Raw genomic sequence first — 23162 nt, forward strand, 5'->3', positions numbered from 1 at the left:
CCTAAGCAGAGTCCGAAAATAAAGAGGATGTTGACAAGGACAGAAAAGGACGTTAAAATGAATAATCTGAAAGGTAGAAGAATAGAAGAGGGCCAAGTTCCAGAAAATGAGAGATCAGAGATTAAAGGTCATGGAATAATAAATGCTGTCATTTATTTTAGAGAGATCAAACGTTGAGAACTGAAAGCAGTCTGGTGGCAAGCGCCCCAGCATTACTTTATTCAGCTATACCATAGCCAAGCTGCTGGACATCTTGTATACCCTCCATCAGCTGCCACATGTCTTTAATCTTTCTTGAATTTATTATAGAATGCTTCAAGCCACCAGGCTCATCCTTTTAAAGCTGCACACATCCCTGAGGAATAGCTTTTGTGCAATCACAGGCCCCTTGAAGATTATCTTTTCCTCTTTGCAATGAGATGCCTGTGAGCCTTGGCTTGATAATGCCTTAAAGACGGCTGGATATTAGAAGAGAAGCATGCTGCTTATAGACTCAGAGTTGTGGTTGTTTTGTTTGAGTTTTGGGGGTATATGTGCACGTGAGCTGTCCACTGTGCATGCTTATTTGAATCAGCAAATACAAAATAAGAAATAATAGGCTTTCATTGTGACATCACACATGTATACATTCTGTTCATTGTGTTCAGCACAATTTACTGTCTCTTGCCATCTCTTATTGTTCCCCTTCCTGATAATGCCCTCCATTTTCCTAGGTAGTCACAATTTTACTTTCATGTCTTCTTATTGTTTGAACTTAACCTAGATTACACAAGAAAGAAAGGCATGTGATATTTTTCTATGTGAATCTGGCGTATTTGGCCTAACATTGTAATTTATAGTCCCACCTAGTTTCTTGAAAAAAATATAATTTCATATTTCTTTTTAAATTGTACACACACACATATTATATATACATACAATTGATTATACATATACATACTATATATGCATACAATTAATTATACATCCAAATACTATACATATACAATTAAATTATAGACACATACGCTGTGTACATATATCCATAAATACTATTAATTCTTTGAGAGATTCCTATAGTTACCCCACACTCTTCTCAGTTCTACTAACTCTTCTGCACACAGCCAACTCTGCAAGTTTTAAAACTATAAAGATTAATTTGTGATGCTCAAATGTTCTTGGATATGTGACCTTCACTGGAGTATAGTGAACCTACCAGGGCTTTGTTCTTACAGAAAACTGATTCTACCCCTCACAGCGTCTAACAGTATCTAATATCTCACTGGCTAGGGATGAGATTGTGTGCTCAGCTCCAATCTTCAGGCTGGGATCTGGTCTTACATGGTCTTCCACAGGCTTTGTGTATACTCTTGCAAGCACTGTGAGTTTATATATGCTGCTTTCCTATGACCAGAAGGTGCTGCTTGCTTGTAGTCATGCCCCACCTTCAGCTGTTTAGTCATTTCACTCCGTCTTCTGGAATGATTCCTGAGGCTTGAGCAAGTGTGGTGTGATATATATGGTCCATAAGCCCTCTGAAATCTCTTAGTTTCTGAACAGTGGCCAGTTATGGGTTGCTGTGTTGATCACGACAGAGTGCAAACAAAAGATTATCAATTGAGTGTTGAAAGAGACATAGATCTGTGGGTATAATGATAAGTCACTACAAATCCATGTACTACTATATCCATACTACAACATAATAGGGTAGACGCACTGACATTCTGTCTAGCCATATGTTTTTGGCCCTATATTGGTGTCTGATATGGGTTTCACTTTGTGAAGCAGGATTTAAACCCAGTCAGAAAGTGGTTTGTTACTTCTTTAGAGCTAAATTAAACCCCATTGGGAATGTGTAGCTCATTGCATTGTCTTCATCCCTTCATCTATTTCTGGAAATCTGTATGATGTTATAACTTTGTTATTGAAGATATTGCCACAAGAAGCCCGGGTATGCAGGTACCTCTATTGTATGCTGATTTGAATCCTGTCAAGACGTATTTGCCCAAGATTCTTCCAGTTAGTGTATGATGTATTCTAAACTCTTCATTCAAATCCTCATCCTTTCCAACTTGTATATACATTTAGCTAACTGAGACTATGTCTCCTGTTGTACCTTCGCTGGGTTTGCTACACAATATGACTGTTCAGCTCAGGGAATTGCTACAATTATCTCAATCCATCTGCATACTCAAATTGCTTGTCATTCAGATACAGTTTACCAATGATCTAATGGCAGCCTAACCACCCACTCTTCCAGAGTCTTCTCACTAGAAGATGAGGCCTGCAAAACACAGAAAATCATGAGAATGGCACACACTTACATTGATAGGAAAAAATGGTAAAATACATTTAAGCATATTACACTTAATGACTCAGAATGAGATATTATATTCATTTCTTAGACTATATTCATAAAAACTGACTGAAAAACACCTATTTTACCTTATTTTGGTTGACAGAAAAGAACTGATTTTATTGGGCCTTTAGGAAAAATGTTGTAACTTGAATTTTACTGATGGTAAGAAAAGAGGAAAATAAAAAGTAATAAATAAGAGTAAAAAATATATTTTTATGAAATTTTCATAAACTCTTAACTTTTCAATCGTAGTGACCCATGCATAAGGAAATAAGTCCCCAAATACTCAGTAGATATTAAAGATTAAAGAAAGAACACAGATGTTAGGCTCAAGACTCCTGCATGAATCACCTAGGTATAGTTATTTAATGTTATTCTTCAATCAGATTTCATGCAGAAATTTTTAATAATCATTTTATGAAAGAGTATATGAAACTGAATTCTGAGCTCTCTCTTTCTGTTGCACCCTTTTATCACACATTAGAGACTGCATGTGAGCAGCACCTGCTCCAGAAATAACTCCCTGATTCATCAGAACAGAAAAAGTTCAGCAAAAGACTTGAGCGCTTCCTGATACAGATGGCATCTGTCATTTAAATAAGTTATTTAAATCAGTAGGGGAAATATCTGACAAATCTTTTTCAGACAAATACTCCAAAAAAAAAATCAGGAATAACATCAAAGACATCAGAAGTTGTTTTTGGACCTTCAAGATTTCCTCTCATTCAGGCAGCAAACTTTTGTGTCTGTGCCTCTTCTCTCTCTCTCTCTCTCTCTATCTCTCTCTCTCTTTCTCCATCTGCTTATAAGTGTCATGGCTGGAGCTTGCACAAAACCACATTTGATTAGCACTAAAAAGGTCTAATGTTGGAGACCTTGAATGCAAAACTTCTAATAAAAATAAACTTCAAGGTCTCAGAGTACTCTTATTAGATCAACTGTGTGGTCCCAGAGTAGGTTGCTTAAATCCCGGCTAAGCTTGGGAGTGCACAGCTTAATACCCACCGGCTTGCAATCTTTGTGAATGTGATTATAATTCAGCACCAGCTTTGCCTCCTGGATAAAGGTTCCCCTTGAACACAAAGTATGTTACATGCTTGTGTGGTAGTGATCAAAATACTCAGCGGATTATGGCGCTTGCTGTTCTTCAACCTCCAAAGTGGTGTTAAAATGCTACATCCAATCAGCTAAGCTGTAAATTAAATTTTTTAGATTGAAGACATAGTTTTATTTCATATGCCAGAAACTCATTTCACCCTAGCATTTCTGTTAACACATTGCATCTAGCAGCATAACTCAAGAGGTTTAATGAAAGTTTAAAAACAATCTGTTGCAGATTTTGTGCCTAATTTATTTTTAATTGCAAATTGTACGACACGTTATTGCCTGTGAAAATAGAAATTTAATTTCCTTCCTGTTTTTTTATTTTTTCTTTCATTCTTTCTTTCCTTCTATCGCCCCCCACCCCAGCCTCATAATTCTGCTACAACCAAAGAGGAAACAGGCTTTAGCATGCTGTTTTCTGAATTTTATTTCTTTATTCTTAGATCCTTGATTGTGCAGTCTTTGGAAACTATATCTCATGCCACTTAGAATTATCCTTCAAACATGTTTTCATGCCTTAGGAATTCACTGCTTGGAATTCTATGAAGTTACAATTGTTCAAGTGTGTACTATGCACTACCTCCCCCCAATGCATGATGGTGGACCCTTTCTGACAGTGACAAATTCACACTTAGAGGCACTTGAAATTTAGTAGCCCCCCCCCATTGTTGTTGCAGTATTAGCACAAACTAAGTTATATTTTAATTATAAATGCAGTTATCTAATTTGTAAAAGTTAAGTATTATCCTCATTATTTTTATAATAGTAGAGCAAAGTACTTTATTATTATGTTGTTTCTTTGTAGTATGACTATTAATTTTTTTTTAACTTGGCTTTCCTTGCGATGCACTGAAAGGAAAATCAAACAAAAGTGCCTTTTCAGAAAGTTTTGTCGCACTCTGCAGCATCTGATGATTTGAGGTTGTAGAGGAATCGAAATGTCAAAACGCGAAGGTTGGAAACTAAGGTCGTCTGTGCTCCATTTGCACTCCCTGCTGACATCTTTGGCGAATTTACATCAGAACCGTGTTGTATTATTTATTTTCAATTTCCTTACTTTCTCTTTCTCCCCTGCCCGTAGAGAATAGCCATCAGCTTCCTTTCTCCCAGCAAGCCTGTCCTCCTCCTTGCTGGCATTGTGTCAGCTAAGCAAACTGCCACCTTAGCTAGTGACAAGTTTCAGGGCGGCCACTTATCATATTGGGTGCGAATTAGTGTCCAGAGCAGTACTCACTTTCCTGCTAGATAGTGCTTTCAGTTTTCACAAGACCCAGATCCAGTGATGGCCTGAGAGCAACATGTCGTCCTGTTTGGTGTTAGCCCGTTAGTAAAGTGCATTACCCAGCATGGACCTCCACAGAACACAGGTGTTATGAGTGAGTGCCTTCGCATCCTTGAGATCATGGAGGTCACGATATGCCTTGATGGCTAGGGTGGAGGAAATAAACTCAATCTAAAATCAAGCAGATAGAAGATCATGGAAATAAAATAATAAAAAGGAGTACAAAATAGGGTCAGCTATTTCAAAGAAGAGTTTATTATTTTAATATAGTATATTGAAGTAGAAAATATCCTACGGGCTAATAACCACTATCTAGTTCTTTGAGATGTTTGTATGCTTATTTTTAATTTTTTAGAAGATTTAATATGTATGCAATTACTTTTCTTAATTCATTCACAACATATCCTCAAGGGGAAATAATTATTTAAAAATATTACTTGTTGGTATTTTTTCTACTTTGCATCTTAGACATTGGTTCTGATAACTGAAAAAAAAAGTCAGTAAATAACATTTGGTGAGGGAGTAAGCACAGACATATTGAATACATGGATGTTATCACTGCAGTTTAGGCAACAATTGAAAAAGTTGGTTGTCTATATATTTGTCTAGCAGCAGAAGCAATATACATTTTATGAAAAAGAGATCTGGTGAATCCTGATGTCTCATTGAAGCTTGATCAGCCAATGTGACAAGTGTTACAAAGTTTTGCAAAAAATTCTTTTTTCCTTATTATGCATTTTTTGTTATGTTTGGTCCGTTTCCTAGAAATTTATACATATTATGACTCCAAAAATGTTTCATAGAATTATGTACCTGAAATGAACAGTCCTCAAGAGCAAGAACAACAGGAAAAGACAGTAGAACAAGGGGCTGCCAAGCACTGGGCTGAGCTCCTGGAACTTAGTTGAAGAGAGGGATCACATGAGGGAGGGGGACAGGATCACAATTGCAAAGTCACAAAGACAGCTGACCCGAGCTAGTGGGAGTTCATGGATTCTGAACTGACAGCTGGGGATCTTGCATGGGACGGAATTAAGCCCTCTGAATGTGGGTGACAGTTATGTGACTTGAACTGCTGGAGTGGGACTGGCAGTGGGACCAGGACTTAAGATGGGTGCATGAACTGGCTTCTTGAAGCCCACTCCCTATAGAAAATATTCTTGACCAAATGAATGAAGAATGCATTTATGGATAGCATCAGTCATAGGCAATATTTAAGATCTGGGAATGTATGTGTTAGGGTGATAGAATTAGTGTATAACATATAAATGATTTTGGCAAAAGGCAATCATGTTACCAGGACATGAACTGTATCTGTTTTTATTAATTTCTGTCCAAGACTGAAGGGTGATTTACCAAAAAGAAGCCATTTTTATCTTCTTCCTCCCACTGTTCCCCCCCTCTCCCTCACTCCCTCCCTCCCTCCCTTTCTCCCTCCGTCCCTCTCTTCCCTCTCTCCTTCCCTCCCTCTCTCCCTTCTTCCTCCCTCCTTCCTTCCCTCCCCCTCCCTCCCTCCCTCCCTCCCTCCCTCTCTCCCTCCTTCCTTCCCTCCCTCCTGCTTCCCTTTACATTCTGAGGTAAGAGATTTAGGTAAATGAACTAAAATTTTGGTAAGCTCTTTAGAGAAAACTTTGTTACTAATGAAAAGGGAGTTTTGAGTTTAGACTGTTAGGGCTTTATTAGCATAATCCAGGGGGGTTGAATTCTCAGTTCTTTCCTTGTTAAAGGTACACTCATTTCTTTCCTCTCTAGCTATGCACTCATTGTAACTTTACAATACTTTAATGGACTCATTCTCTCTCTGTGCGCTGTGTCTCTCCGTCTCCTCCCTCTTTCTCTGTCTCTCTGTCTCCCCCTCTTTCTCTGTCTCTCTGTCTCCCCCTCTTTCTCTGTCTCTCTGTCTCTCCCTCTTTCTGTGTCACTCTGTCTCTGCCTCTCTCTTTCTCTGCTCACTCAGTCCAACCCACACAGAGCCTCTTAATCTGACCTATGTTGGGATAGATAGTATACAAGTTTATCTATAATCTTGGATAGTATACAAGTGTATCTATAATCTTTGAGGTTTCAGAAATCTGTAAAAAATAGAATATATCTTTTTTAAAATTATAATCATCAGAAAGTGATAGATGTTTCATCACTGATGCCAGAAGACAGCCATGAATACATCTCTACTTACTCTATGACTTTTTAACTTTAACTTGTACCAGGGGACATACTGCTTGGAAAAGAATATCAGCAAAATATATTATATAAATAAAAACTTAAAATTAAAAAGAATATTAGTTAATTAAAACTTAAATTTAAGTATTCCAGAATGTATATGTGTAATCTGACATACATTTTACCCCAATCTATGACACTGCAAAATTGCTGAGTTTGAAAATAGAATCATAAAAATCAAAATACTCTTAAAATGTAAAACATAAATAAGTATAATGTTTTGTAAAAGGTAAGGACCATAAAGCTCAGCAAATTCCTTTCCTATAGAAACATTTAAAGTATTTTAGGACTCATGCTTTTTTGCACTAAATTTTAAAATAAATTTATAGACCCAAAATATAAAAGGTAAACTCAACATTTCACTGTAGCATGCAAACACACATGTGTATCAAACAAACTAGCTTATAAAATGGTTACTCTTAACTTCTCTCACTAAAATGATTACAAGAAAGAAAAGCATTTTGGGGTACCAGAACAGGCATATGATTGAATTTATTCTCTCACCAAAAGTTGCCCTGCCGTATAAACTGGGGATACTTCTCTGGCTGAAACCTGAAATCACCGTGTCAGACTTACAGTACGTTTATTCAGTGCAGGGCTTTCTTTTTGCTATGTTTTATTTGGTTTCCTCTCTGTTTTGATAGCAAATGCACTTATTCTGATAAAGCAGACATGCACCCATCAAAATAACTTCTTTAAACGCCACCGTAGAAAACAAAAAAGCAACAGTCGCAAACGGCATCGAGTGGAGTAAGCTGCGTTCTCGGTCCCAGGTGACCTAGTTTGTCTGTGGACATAGTTCTGAAGCAATTAACAATCTCCAGTCCCTTGTGGTAGCAGGAATCCCCTACAGTGGGGCATTCAAATTAGCAGACACCTTGGGGATAACAAGTCTAACAGCCTACTTTTTAGATGAAGGACCTGACATTGGGAAAAATTAAATCACTTAACCCATGTCATAAACTTCAATGGACCAAATTCAGAGTCCCTGCTGTCCTGTCCAGTCGTGGCCCATATTTTCTTCCTGCTTTAACTGACTGTAATAGCTCCCAGGGGCTACCCCATCACCATTCATCCACGAGTTCCTGGCATCTAAGAAAGGAGAACCATAAAGCACCCCCTTTACAGTAAGGCATGAAATATGGACTTAAAATCTTTCAAAGGAAAAAAAATTGGGTGCAATTAATCTAATAATATACCTAAAGCATTAGTATTTTTAGTGAAAACTAAAATATCTCTGGAAAATAACTTAGTTATACATTCACACAAACATTTCTACTGAGAAATGAAACTAAACTGTGTTACTCTGAAAATGGAACACCCCTAGACATATGTCATGTACTGTTAATGCCATATATCACCTAACCGTGATCTAATCTGTATTCTGAAAAATGAGGAGAAATATGCACAGGAATAGAATGAGAATACGATTTTAAACATAAACCAGCCCACAAATCACAATCCCAGAGAACCTAGACAACAATGCAGACCCTAAGAGAGACATACATAGATCTAATCTATGTGGGAAGTAGAAAAAGACAAGATCTTCTGAGTAAATTGGGAGCATGGGGACCGTGAGAGAGGGTTGAGGAGGAGGGGATAGGCAGGGAGGGGAGCAGAGAAAAATGTAGAGCTCAATAAAAATCAATTAAAAAATAAGATTTGGGTTACAGGACTAGAGAAAGGGTACAACAGTTAGAATACTTAATTTTCTTGCAGAGAACCTGTGTTCAATTCTCAGCACCCACACGATGCCTATAACTCCAGTTCCAAGGACTTGGTTAGGACCTACATTCTCTGTATCTTATTATGCTTATGAACAGAATGGGCTTAATAATCCTAAACCTACTCTGTGAATGTTTAGAGGATACAATGGATGTCTAGAATACGGTATGTAGTAAATGGCATAAATAATTACTTCTCCTGTATTTCAGAAAGACAGCTGACCCATGCTCGTGGGAATGCACAGACTCTAGACAAACAGCTACATGGGTTTTAACTAGGCTCATTTGGGTGACAGTTAAGTGTTTTGGACTGTTTGAGGGTCCCTGACAGTGGGACCAGGATCTATCCCTGCATTAACTAGCTTGTTGGAGCCCATTCCCTATGTAGGGCTACCATGCTCAGCCTTGATACAGAGGGGTGGCCTTTGGTCCTGCCTCAACTTAATGTGTCAGGCTTTGTTGACTTCCCATGGGAGGCCTTACTCTTTCTGAGGAGTGGATACAGGGTGGGTTTTGGAAGAAGTGGGAGGAGTTAGAGGAGGAGAGGGAGAGGGAACTGTGGTTCATTTTTGAAATTAATTTTCCCTGTAAAATGAATAAAAACTTTAAAATTAATAAAAAAGAAAGAGAGGTAAGCTGGAGAATGTGAGTCACAAATCAGAAGCTGTGCTTCTTGCTCCCTTGAAGCCTAGAAATTTCGACTTTGAGTAGAGATGCTGACGAGATAGAGAGCTTTCCAATCATCTGAAACATGGAACCATCATAAAAACTTAGAGAATACTTTGAGGGTTCAAAATTGAGAAGTAAATCTGTATGAGATTTCAGGAGGCCAACAATATCATTTTAGTAGAGAAGAGAATCAAAGATGACATGATGGTATATAGACCATATAAATAAGTACATATTGGAGTGCATAGTTCACTCTCAAATTATCCGTCCTGTCTACTGAAGTAACTGTCTCCATCAAAGCACACACCCTGGCATGGCTATAGAACACCTGAGTAGCTCTCTTGTTTAACCCACTGACATGGCTCTGGATATCCTGTGCCTTCTGTTATCCCCTCCCTTGTCCTATCCGAAACCACATGCCAATATCACTCATTTATCTACAAAACTTTCATAGGCAATACAAGCCAATTATAATTAAAAGACTCTGTGAAGAATATTATTTCCTATCTTTTCCTCATGTATAAAAAGGTGAAACAATGAAATCTATAAGAACATGTGATATATGAAGATATATAAATTTGGATTGCTTAAAAGAATGAAAAAAAAAAACCCTTGACTTAGGCGATATTCTATTGCTGTGAATGGACACCATGACCTTGGTAACTCTTACAAAAGGAAAATATTTAGTTTGGGCTTCCTTACAGTTTCAGAGTTTCAGGCTTTATGATGGGGAGCGCAGAGGCATGGAGGAAGACATGGTGCTAGAGAAGGAGCTAAGAGTTTGGTATTCCAAGCCACTGGCAGTATGAAGAACACATTGGGCCTGGCTTTGACTTTTTGAAACCTCAAAACTCACCGCCACTAACACACTTCCTTTGATCAGGCAACACCCACCCCAACAAGATCACACTTCCTAATTCCTCTCCAATTGTGACAATCCCTAATGACCTGTCGGGGACTTTCCTATTTAAACCACCACACTTCTTTTGCAAAGATTCATTATAAGGCTCACTATTGGGAAATAGAAAGGTAGATGCTTGGCAAAGTGGGCAATCCCTGTAGTGGGCATTTCAGGTAGAGCTGGTTTTCTTAAGAGTTGAGGAATAGGACTGACTTAGCCAACAGTACAAATGAAAACTCTCTTCATATAATTTCATAATCATAGACTTTTTAATCCTCAACTCACCCTGCACAGAATCAAACCAAATGATGACAGCAGGTCTATAGATTTCTCTTTTAGATAGTTTTAAAGTTTGTTAAATATAGGTAGTTGCTGTAACTGCGTATTTACTAGTTCACATTTACAGCTTTCACGGTCCCCAAAACTCCAGTCCCTTGTCATGCGTTCGATATGTTAAACTGTCCTAAACATTGGCAATGCTGTGATAGATGAGCACATATCCAACTAACACTTCATACTTTCGTCACACGAAGCGAATTTAGACTGCTGTACATGAGTGGTCTGTAGAGAAGAAAGGAGTGTGGTTGAAAGAGGATGTGTTAAACAGCCTGCTGAGGTCTCACTCGTGATGTGGCACTGTTTCATTAAGACTCTCCTGGATTGTACATCCACGCTTGTCACTTCACCGAGTACCCTGGTCCAAAAGTTGGACTCTCAGGGAGATCACAGTTTTACTCAGCATTTGTTCTGAAAACACGGTTTAGTATTGAGCATTAAAAATGGTACCTAGTCGAAAACAACCAAATAGACATTCTCCACAATCAAAGATGCTCTATTCCCTCGCCAAAAATAAGATTCTGTCCTCACTGATCAATACCCATCTCTGATAAGCGAAGTTCAACTGGACAGCTAACATTAAACAGGAGCCATTGACAGTGATCTCTCTTCCTACCTGAGCACTGTAATGCACATGAAATCTGGGCATCTTTGCCCGTGCCTTGGGCACTTTATTATCGGAATATACTAGGAAACAGAAATATTGGGTAACTTTCTAATAAATGATACTTCAACTTTCAATTTGTTCTGTCTTCTCAAGCAGAATTAGTTTTAGAGGTATTTTTGTTCATTTATTATTGGAAAAGACCGTACTAACTTATTCAAGCAAGAAAATTACCCCAAAAGCTCACAAGATTTATAACGCTTGGGAGAAAAAAAAAAAGGCAATTCAAAACCTAATGAGACATTTTAGGCCTCATTTACATCTCTAACCTGACCCATTTTCTGCAAAACGTTTTTGTTGGTAATTTCCATACTAAAAGCTAGTTATTTATCCATCCCTAACCAAAAAGTTGATGAGATTACTAATACCACAGTGAAGTTACGATTACCCTAAAAGCTAAATACAACCATTACTTGGAGGTTGACTATTGAGCCATTTATTTAGCTATAATCTTCATTACAGGCTGGCAATGTACCCACACTCTGAAAAAGAAAATGACATGAAAGCCCAAATATTTCATTGCCACACTGAGATTGAGAGCAGCAATCTGGGCCAGGAATTCACACTCTGCAAGTAAAGAAAAGTGAGGTACTTTTGTCTATGCACATGCGCATCTACTAGGGAAACCGACAGCACGGTAAAATCCCTTCTCCAAAACAAGTTCCACTAAAGCTAGTATATGCGAAAACTTGGTATGAACTTGAAGCTGGTAATTTTGTGGTTTTATTGATGCAATTGTTGTGTTTGTTGTTGCTGAGTTGGGTATGTGTAAGGGCATTTTTCTGCGTGTATGCAGTTGCAGGTGTGTATGGGTATGCGGAAACTTGTGTGCTTGTATGTGAGTATGAAATACGGAGGAAAACTCTGGGTGTCATTTCTCTTCAGGTACCATTCACCATGTTGTTGTTTTTGTTTGTTTGTTTGTTTGTCTGAGATAGGGTTTTCCTCCCTCCCTCCCCCCTCTCTCCCTCGCTCCCTCCCTCCCTCTGTCTCTCTCTCTTCCTCCCTCCCTCCCTCCCTCCCTCCCTCCCTCCCTCCCTCTGTCTCTCTTTCTCTCTGTCTCTCTCCCTCCCTTTTTATCTCTTTCTGTCTCTCTCTCACTCTGTTTCTCTGTCTCTCTGTCTCTCTCTCTCTCTCTCTCTCTCTCTCTCTCTCTCTCTGTCTCTCTCTCTCTCTCCCCTTTGGTTTTGGGCTTGCCAGTTTGACTTACCTGGCTAGCTTTGTCCCTATTTAGAAGAACATGCCTCCATATCTGGAATTTTCCATGGGTTCTGATCACTGGACTCTGTCTGGTTCTCGTACTTGCAATGGAAAGCACTGTGCTGACTGAGCTCTCCCACCTGCCCCAATCTACTTACTCTTTGGTGCTGGCTTGTTGAGGACTATTCACTTCCAGTATAAAGGGAAAGGAAGGGCGCATTGAGGAGCTGAAGTGCATAGCTACAATGCATCTAAGTTTCAGGAAAATGTATTTTATTTTCAGGAAAGACTGGAAACACAAGTTATAAAAGGGTGAAGGGAGGAGATAGAGAGAAGTTGGCAAACAGATGAAAAGTTACAGATAACAGTGATAAATTCTGAGATTTATGTCAAAGTAGGGTGACTATAGCCAATAATATATTGTATATTTCAAAATAGCTGGAATAAAAAATTTTTGAATGTTTTAATAAATAGGCAGTTATTCATATTTAAAGGGATATATATAGTAACTAAAATGAAAACCCATTATTTTGTGCATTTATCAATATAGACACTATCTCAGAATATATTATTAGGAGCTGGCTAACAATATATATTAATATGTGTGTAAACCCTCCACAAATGTCTTAAGGATCTGGAGAAAAGAAGGTTTTAGGAGCTCAATGAGCAAAGTGCTTATTGTGCAAGCTTAAGGACACGAGTTTGGGTACCCAGAACCTACATCAAACTCTGCATAGTTGGAGGTATGCATCTGTGAACACATTGTAAGTGAGGGTGTGAAGAAAGACAGATCCTGGGGTCATGCTGGCCCACCAGTGTATGCCAAGGACAATCTCAAAGTTCAATGAGAGACCCAATGTCAAAAAAGAAGGTAGAACGGCAATGGAATGGAGTCGTGAAGGTTAATATCTGGTTAGTCCACATTCCCTCATAGGCAAGAGCACATGCACATACATGTGCACATACAACACACACACACAAAAAAAAAAACCACGCATGCACCTATGCAAAAGAAAGAGAAAGAGGGAGAAAGAGAGAAGGAGAAGAGAGAGAGAGAGAGAGAGAGAGAGAGAGAGAGAGAGAGAGAGAGAGAGAGAGAATCAGGGCTGTGAAATCAGACATTGGCCATCTCCAATTCTCCCATGAGCTGAATGTATGCCAACAACTGTCTTCTACCCTTATTCATTTTCACCAGCTATTACCAATAGTACTTGTCATGAATGTATTTATGCCATAAGGAAAACCAACAAAGAGTGTATATGTTCTGAAGCCAGCCCTCAGGGAAAAGGTGAAAAAAAAAAAAGACTCTTGTCTTAGAATCATTTGCATTTTAAGAAAATTCATCAGGCAATCAGACAACTCCTTCTTTCTTCCTTATGTTTGAAAAAGCAAGAGGGCAGAGGTAGCCTGAGCTACTGTACCAATGGGGTAAACCATGAGTGTAATACAGGAGGAGAAGAAGGGACTTCTCTGGTATGTTGGAGTGTGACTGCCCCTTACTCTTATAGAGTAATAATCATTTCTAAGAGGAAAATCCTGTGTGCTATGTTGAATTTCTTTTCATTCTGGTGTCCCCCTTCCCTGAGAATCATCAATGTAGTATTATTATAAAGTGAGCAGGCTACCTACTCACAACACTTCTTCCTATTAGACCTTAACACTTCCACCTGAATATCCTAACACGATCCCTTCCACCGCCAAAAAGATAAGAAACAGTCTTAAGGGATTTGTTACTTAACTACCACCAAGCATATGCTTTGGGCATGTTTTCTTCATAAATGGTGAAAAATGTATAAAACTACAAACGCACAGTTATATTTCGGGAAAATCAAAACTCAGAAAATTATGATACAGACCCCTAAGAATGGCCATAACCCTTTAATTTTTATGGGCGCATTATTCTTAACCAAGATATTGAAGTCGTGATTCCTATTGTAAGACATGTTCTCCTCTCTCCAGGTGAAAATCTGCTCCCTACAAAGAATACCCTCGGCTAAGTGACCAAGTGGCCACCAGTCTCCACCTGTCACATGCCAACAGACTGCGGCACAGCACGCTGAGGTTGCTGGCAGCCAGTCTACCCTGAAGCTCAGCCGCGCTCTCCAGGGAAGGTCTTCAGGGGTAAGTGTCTGTTTGTGGACAGGTGCTTTGACTGACTCGTCTTCTGGGCAAGCTTTTGACTGGAGTTTCCAGTCAATCATGCCATTTGCGTCAACAGGAACTGTCAACACATTGCCTCTTCTCTTTCCGCTTGTTCTATACCTTGTCTGCAAAACCACTCTCCTTACAGAAATGAACTGATACCTCACATTGCCTTGTTTTCAGCATGTGTGTGATATGCCAACTACAAATTCAGAATGAAAGAGAGAGACACAAGGAGAGAGAGGGTCTATTTTGTCCATTTAAAAATGAGCATAATGTTTATTTTCAAATTATTTAAACACAGCTATTGTCCAGGGTCCAGTTGCCAAGGGCTTTGAGACTCTGTTCTTATTTACTAATGTTTTATATCAAAGAGTTATAATAGGTAGAAGAGGTTTGCTTCCTAAAAAGCAAAGATAAAATGTTGCCAGGAGAAAAAGCCATGTGCCGTGAACTGTATGAATGAAAGTCTGGCATTTGCTAGCATGCTTGTTAAATGTAAATCAAGGATATTTACTGTGCTAATGAGTAAATTGCCTCCCACTACATAAAGGGAAGTGTATCCCAGAAGACATGACATGTAAATCATGCAAATATAGCCTTTAGTGGTGGAGTATTGTTACACACAAAGATCATGAATTTATTCTAAAGTGAACATTTTTGTAGCTCACGTTGCCATCGAGTTTCTTGGTTTGAGGGGTCTAAGTTTTTCTAAATATGACACTGGTGTTATTAACCCATTTATGGAGAAGAATTATAGAAGGTATAAACGCACGCAAATTTATGCTTCACTGCACCATATCAGTTCTGAAAGTCTGACTAGTTTCAGGTTTTTGACTATATTCAGAGAAAACTAGTTCCTGCATATGATATAGTCAAAGACTGAAAGCAGAAATTCTATAGACTGTCTAAATGTCGCAGGTGTTATTGGAATGGAAATGCACTTTTCTATACATTTTCTAGGTGCTATATATAGATGGAGCTGGGTACCATATTTCTCCACTTTATTTCTGACTTGTCACCTATATCACCTCTCCCCAAATTACTAGAAACTAAAAATACCAGCATGAAATTATGAGCAGGAGTGCTTTGGCAGAAGCACCGAGTTCAGGTTCACTACTATCTTTAAAAAATATGGTATATGTCACTTTCAATATTGCCGGTGGATTGAGCCAAACTAATAAACGGAGAATTGATTTGATTTTAGAAACAAGTACATCAGGCAGCCTAATCATTTTCAAAAAGGAAGGGAAGAGAAATGTGTAATAAAATTGTTAGAGGGAAAGAAAATGTCACTGGGGAAAAAAAGTTCAAAATTAGGAAAACCATATAGTTAGGGAAGAGATTCATTTCATGTGTCCTTTCCTAAAGATTTATTTTTGTTGCTTTTAACTATGTGTATGTGTGTGAATAAGGGGGTTGCACCCATGAGCGTGGTATCAGCAGAAGGCAAAAGAGTAAGTCAGATTCTCTGGAACTCTGGAGTTAGAATTACAGGCAATTGTTAGCTACTCAGCATGGGTGCTGGAAGTCAAACCCAAGTCTCTAAAAGAGAAATACGTGCTCCTATGTGTTGTTCCATCTCTTTAGACATTTTATAGACTTTTTATCATAAAAATAAAACCTTCACATTTTCCCCCACTGTTGGAATCCAAGTTTTAGAGTGTTGAAGGAAAATTAGGAGGGGAAATTTTCCTGCACAAAGTGATACATGAGTAAGTAAAGTACATTTATGGTCAACGTATTGAATAAAATATATTCTTCCGCAGTTGAAGTCAAATGAGTCGTCAAATTAGCAACAAGTAAGGGGAATGTTGCCTTCAAATGATACAGTTTGTTCGAAGAATACATAAATAAGTTAACAACACACAGACAAAACGTACCCCTTTCAAGGCAGAAACTTCCACAGAGTCCTTGGACATCTGTCTGTTTATGATGGGGTGTGTAATTATTCCTCATCAGATGCATGTTCCTTTTATATAAATGTGCTTGTGTATCAGCACAAGGGGTCCTAGTATTTGTGACAATGTCTTCTTAGTTAGTTCTCTGAGAAGCATGCACTTTCTAGATTTTCAGAGGTTAAATAACATTCAGAGACACACAACAGTTTTCTTTCAAGGGACAGAAAAAGTTTAAAACACAAAGCAAAACTACCCTTTTCCCAGCTGATTTTCATTTTATCCTGGATATTAGTATTTCCCTATAGAGAACAGGGCAGGTGGTGCACAGTGCGGCTTCACTTTGCCAGCCTGGGAGTTTGAATATCCAGTGCAGAAGGAGATGGAGCTTGTTAAGAAGACACAGGCTTTCATATTCTTCTATCATCATTTAAATTCCATTTCATATTTTGACATCTTCCCTTGTTAGACAGTAGAGAAAACATCAAAATGTACTCTTAGAATCTTCATTTTGAAGCTCAGATGCACAGTTCTAAAGCAAACATTGCTATAATCTGTGGTGTCACTGGGAAGAAAGAAAATCTCACTTTGCATTGCTGTAATAATTTTTAGTTACAAACTGTAATTAATAGGAATAATGGTAACAAAGGGAGTGCTGGAGAAAAGTAATTTTAGTCTTTAGTGAAAAGAAGTTTAATGTAAGCATCACCTTCCTCCTTAGCAAACACTCATGGGCCCGGAATCTTGTTGGTGGGTGTTCGAGGTCCGAGAGTTTGCAGCTACACAGTGATATATTGCAAATGACTCTGAGTGTTAGAAGACGCAAAGCACAAATTTCCCCGAAGCTTATATGTAGCAGAAAACTTTCCCAATATCATACAGGTGAAGAGGAAAGGATAATGTAAACCCTGAGATGCACCAAAGGCAGCATTTGAATTCAGAAAGCAAAAATACATGGGCAATTTCCTGTGATAGAGAACTAGCTGGCATGATTGGGGACCTAAAAGGCCCATGGCGTGGTGACTGGAGCATCCAGGGCAAGTGGAGAAGAGAATGAATCAGGGTGGAGCCAGTGCAACAGGGAAGAGAAAGTCGCAAGGGGTTCTAGTGACCTAATGAAAGAAATCTGACATCCCATCTAAGTGCAATGGAAACCACGTGGGGCCTTAGATGGGAAATGATGTAGCCAGGTGTCCATTAATAATACAACCTGTGGTTGATGGGCTGATAGGAAAAGAGCAGAGCATAGAGAAGGACATGTCCAATATGAGAAGAGGGTAAAGGTGTGTGGGTCCAAGAATGAGATGGAGACAAATACTTGTATTCCACTATTGTTTCATAAAAATAACTTCCCAGAACCAATAAAGACGTGACCAACGAGGCCCAAGGATAACTCTTCATATATTTGAACCCGGTTTGTGATATTTGTAGTTAAGTTCACCCTGAATGGCTATAAGTTAGTCACGCTAGGTATATCCATAGGAGTATCTTATTTGCAGCATGAACCTCAAAAATCTGGGCTAAATGAATAACTTTGAAATCATTGGCTTCCAGAAGGTAACTGAAACCAAGATGGGGAGTGAGATTTTGAAAGGCGAGATGGTAGAAAGACAAAAGATAATGTCCCGAATAAAATGACCTATGAATGGCTCTATTCTTTCATTATTAGTTAGAGGAGCAACTGTGAAGAAAGCTGAGAGAGAATAGACAAAGTAAAGGGAGAAATATGGAGTGAAGAGATATCGTGGAAAGCAAGGGGAGAAGAATAATATTTCCAAAGAGGTTCTACAATGCACACTGAGCTGTATGGGATCTCTCATATTAAACAAGGGCACCGTTAGCTGCCTCTGCAACAGAGTTTTTTGTAAAAGAATGTGGCCAAAATCCATATTGAAAGACATTAGTCGATGCATGACAGAGGAAGAAGTAGGATCAACAAATTTAGATGTTTTCTAAAATTGGGTGTGAAATAAAAGACAGAATTTGCAATGTTTATGTGTTCATCTTCCTGGTTTTATCCATATTTCTGGATCTATTTTTCTAGAGTGGGAATGAGAAGACATACGAATGGATAAGGTAACAAGAGCGTGATTGACTGGAAACACTAACATAATAGGAAAGAAATTCTAGAGCACCCGGTGAGAAAGTTCTGATGGGATCAGGAATAGGGGTAGATGAAAGAATGGGAGCAAACAAGAAAGGTAGAAAAGCACTTGAAAGATTCCACAAGATGTCCCAATTTAATACTACAGAGTAAAATTGGTAGCTACAATTGGATTTGTTATATCGAAAGTACCTAAGGTGGAATGGTGGGAAATGCCAACAACGACGTAGCCTTCAGGAAAAAAATGGGCTAACATTTTAGAACAATTTGTAAAGTATCAGGATATCATTCACAGGGACCTGTGTTTGATCCTCTATACTACATAACCCTGTAGTCCTAGACTTCAGAAGGTAAAGGTGTGAGAATTAGAAGTTCAAATTCATTCTCAGCTACATAGCAAAACCCTGGCTCCACAATCAACCAACCAAATAAAGAAAAATAAAAAAAAAAAACTCCAATAACAACAAAAATAAAATCATGCCATTCAGTGATGACAGGATTGGCACGGATACAGCCAGTTACTAAAACTTTAAGGTCATAAAGTTACCTGTGGTTGCTGAAAGCAAAGAAAAGAAGCATAGGGAGGCATGGGTAACTGGAAAGTTATTTAAATAGTAGCCCGGTTTGACATAAGAAAACACATAGAGTACATACAGTCTAAATCCTGTCCATTAGCAAGCATGAGTAGGATCTCTCATATAAAGCCCTGTCTTCTTAATTACATGTATGTCTATGCTGATGAGTCTTAACTTCATCTGACTATGCCTATCCGTCTTATTCATCACGGGTGTCAAGTTCTTCACCAACTCTCTTTGGGCAGTCTTAGTAGAATTGTCTAGCTGACTCTTTGGGTTGAGTGATCAAGAAGTCTAGGGTTTGAAATGTGGTTGTACCACTCCTCATGGAAATGTTAAGAATCCAGTTATCCCTGAAATTCCTCACTTGTATGATGGGAATAAACGTAAAAGATTCTAATGTGAGATAATGAATTTTGATGAATGGAAGAGGATGGTGACGTTAGCTATCATATGTGAGGTATCTAGCAAGTCGATGCTAATGGGAATGTTTCTATTACTAATCTGATGTGCATCTCATATATCTACTATGCAAATATGTTACAAAAAATCATTCAAAATAGATCCCTCAAGATAACTACACTGTCTCCTGCCTTCATGCTGTCATGAATACTATGATGCCATCAAAGGGTCTCTTATCAAAATCTGGCTGGAACACCAAATTAAACCTGTCCACAGTTCTTTCAGTACCAAATATTTATCTGTTTAACATCTAGTTACACAGACAACCTTATCCAGTGATTTTGAAACTCCTGAAAAGAACCTGAAGCAGTATAGCCACTAAACAAAATTTACTTACAATTTTACCAAAAAGAACTTGCAGTACATTATTTTTAAAATGTAGAATTTTGTTTACATCCTCACAAGTCCAGAGCATAAGAAGGGAATCTTGCTATCTAGACTGATCAAGAAGGGAAAGATTCTTCTTGTCATTCATTTGAAGTCCTGTTTCTGGTATTTTGGACTAGGAAGTTAGAAAATCAGGACCACAATGAGTCTCATAAACGGGAAAGTTCTAACAGCCCCCAAACATGATGCCTGCTGGGCAGAGGTCTTCATCTCGCAACATTTTAAATACAATAAAAAGATCTTCAGATAAGATTAGAAAAAGGCCTCTAAAACATTAATCCCATGGAAACATTTAAAAGACCTAACATTTCAAAGTTTAATAATTGGATTATTATTTAAATGAATCACCTTTTAAGTTGCTATTCCTAATGGGATCCTTGTGAGCAAAAATTCAGCCTTTTAAAATTATACTTAAAATGAGTAATATCTAGTTACTTGCATATCGATAGCTATCATCAGTGCTAATCTAACATGAGGAAGCATTAGGGAATGAAAGACAGTGTAATTAGTTTATTCTTGTAAAAGGTATTCATTGAAGTTTTTTAAACTCCCCAAAGATTTCAGAAGTCTGAAAGCAGTGGGTTTAACTTCTAGACACACATTATGCATATATATTTGTACAAATATGCTTATATATACATGTTTGCATATATATGTGTGTATATACACACATATATACAGCTCACCTTAAAAATAAATAATATATATAATAAAAGATATTTTAGAATGTGGGCATTTCCAGCAATAATAACAGTGTTATAACATTAGGGAAGGGAAAGAAAGTTTTCCCTGGATATATCCCTGTATTGGAGAGGCATGTGGATACTGCACAAGGCATATCTCATTTGATAGTGATTCATTCCCTATTGTTCTGAGATTTATATTATGAAAAAAAAAGGCACAAAATGAAGCTGATTTTGAACCTTCAGGTCGGCAGCTAGCGGTTAAATCACAGAACTGAGGCTGGAATAGCAAAGCACCCAGTGTAATCGCTGACATATGAAAACTCAATTCATTTTTGGATTGTCTAGAGATGCCTGAACCATTAGCCTATTCGTTGCATGTTCTTGACCAATTTGTTCTGATGTTGACATAATGAAGGTGACATAGTTAAGAGTTTAAAAGCAAGGCATGAACAAATGATTTATGAGGTCTGGGGAAATGCAGGCAGCTAAGGCAAATTTTGTCAAAATTTGTCATTTTCTTTGGAGGGATCTTAGACTGGGAAACGAGAAGGCAAGAGTCTAAGATCATACAGAAAAGCTTCCCTCAGAGTAAACTTGGGTTCAATATAAACTGAGAAGTAGAACAGGCGAGTCATGCTAGTATTAAGATTAAATATTCAATTTTACTGGTGATTGAAAGTTATTGATATAGTTTTGTAAGTTATGGTTTAATTTTTTATGATTTTAAAAGTTATGATGTAAATTGTTTAAAGCACATTATTTATTACTTTTATTTAAAATATTTAGGAAGAAAAACATGATAGATTTTTAGGACTACACATCACAGTAGTATCCATGTAATCAGTTAGAAATTTCTCTAAGAATTATCCATAGAGTGTTGTGCATTTGAGAAGCATGTGACTACACGTAGCTCACTTCAATGTAGGGGACACTTCATATTTCATCTGTATATTTAGTAGAGAAACTAATTCACGTCTAATAGATGGCATCCATGTAGGAATGCTGAAGGTATTGAAGTTTCTAACAGCTTGAGCCACAGTGATGGGGCAAACCAAAGCCAGAGAGATTTTAGCTTCATGAAGAGGGTTTACTTAGAGTTCATATTTGACAAAAGAAAAGAAGCTCAGATTTTAAAATAGTGCAAGTGGTATTTCAAAACGCTTTCTGCACATATTAATTTCTTAATATTCAATAGCACACAGAAAGTTAAATGGCAAAGGACTTGATAGGAGCTTTATGCCAGTCACATAAAAATCACTTTGTTAAGAAGTTTATTATGAATAATACCAATCAAAGGAGGCAATGCAAACAGAGACATCAATATGTTTCATGTGAGTTTAAAATCACCATTTATTTTGGAGGTTTTGGCCAACTCCATTATACTATCTACTTCTTGGTAGTCAATTCTTTAGGACTCTTGATTAAACCCTGTCACTTCAAAGGAAGTTAAAGAGAATGTACATTACAGAAAGAGTTGTTACTAATCAATACATGCTTCAACCGCATACAGAGTATATCTTTAGGAATATAATTCATCAAAAACTGACTCCCTGGGACTCCTCATGCTACATTCATTGAGTTTCTTTCTCCTGGACGACATGGCAGATACTCAATACTTGATACAAGAGTTATTGAAAATAAAGGACTCAGTTGCTCAGAGATGTTCAATTATAAAGAAAACAATGGAATGTAAATTTGTGAAAGGAGATAAAATCCGTTGAATTTAATATGGTACCCTCTTATTGTAATGCTCTCCACAGATATAATGATACAACCTTTTTTGAAATTTTTTTGAGATTACAATTACATCATTTTCCTCTTATGATTTATTCTCCCCATATAGCCTCTCCCCTTGTGCTCTTAAATCATGGACATTTTTTTCATTAATTGTTGTTACAAACAACTATGTTGTAGGTATATACATATATACTCCTAAATACATAAGTGCACTCTGTGTAATGTTTCTTGTATATGTGTTATCAGAGCTGGCCATTTGGTACTTGACAGCCAACTGGTGTGTTCATCCTAGAGAAGACAAGGACATGTTGCCAGCATTTTTTAGTTCTTTGTCTGGGGTTAAAGACTCAAAGGTTTTTCACATGCACTTTAGCTTGTCTGTTGTGTTGCTCTGGTCCTGCTCATGCTTAGGAACTCCTGGTGCTGGACTTTTATGTGCAGCTATGACATTCCAAGGAGAACCAGTCTCGCAGCAAATTCGTGTTTCTTCTGGCTCTTCCCATGTTTTTGTCCCCTCTTCTGAAATGGTCTTTGAGTCTCAGATGCAAGGGTTGCATCATAGATGTATCTATTGGCACTAAGCTCCATAACTCTGCACTTTGATGGGTTGTGGTTTTCTATACTGGTCTCTGTCTGCTGAATCCGTTGAAAAGAGAAGTTTCCTTGGTGAGGGTGAAGACTGTAGTTATCTGTAGGTATAAGAACAAATACTTATAATGTACACAGGGGTTGT

Source organism: Arvicola amphibius, chromosome 4, assembly GCF_903992535.2.
Source record: "Arvicola amphibius chromosome 4, mArvAmp1.2, whole genome shotgun sequence".
Taxonomy (NCBI): Eukaryota; Metazoa; Chordata; class Mammalia; order Rodentia; family Cricetidae; genus Arvicola; species Arvicola amphibius.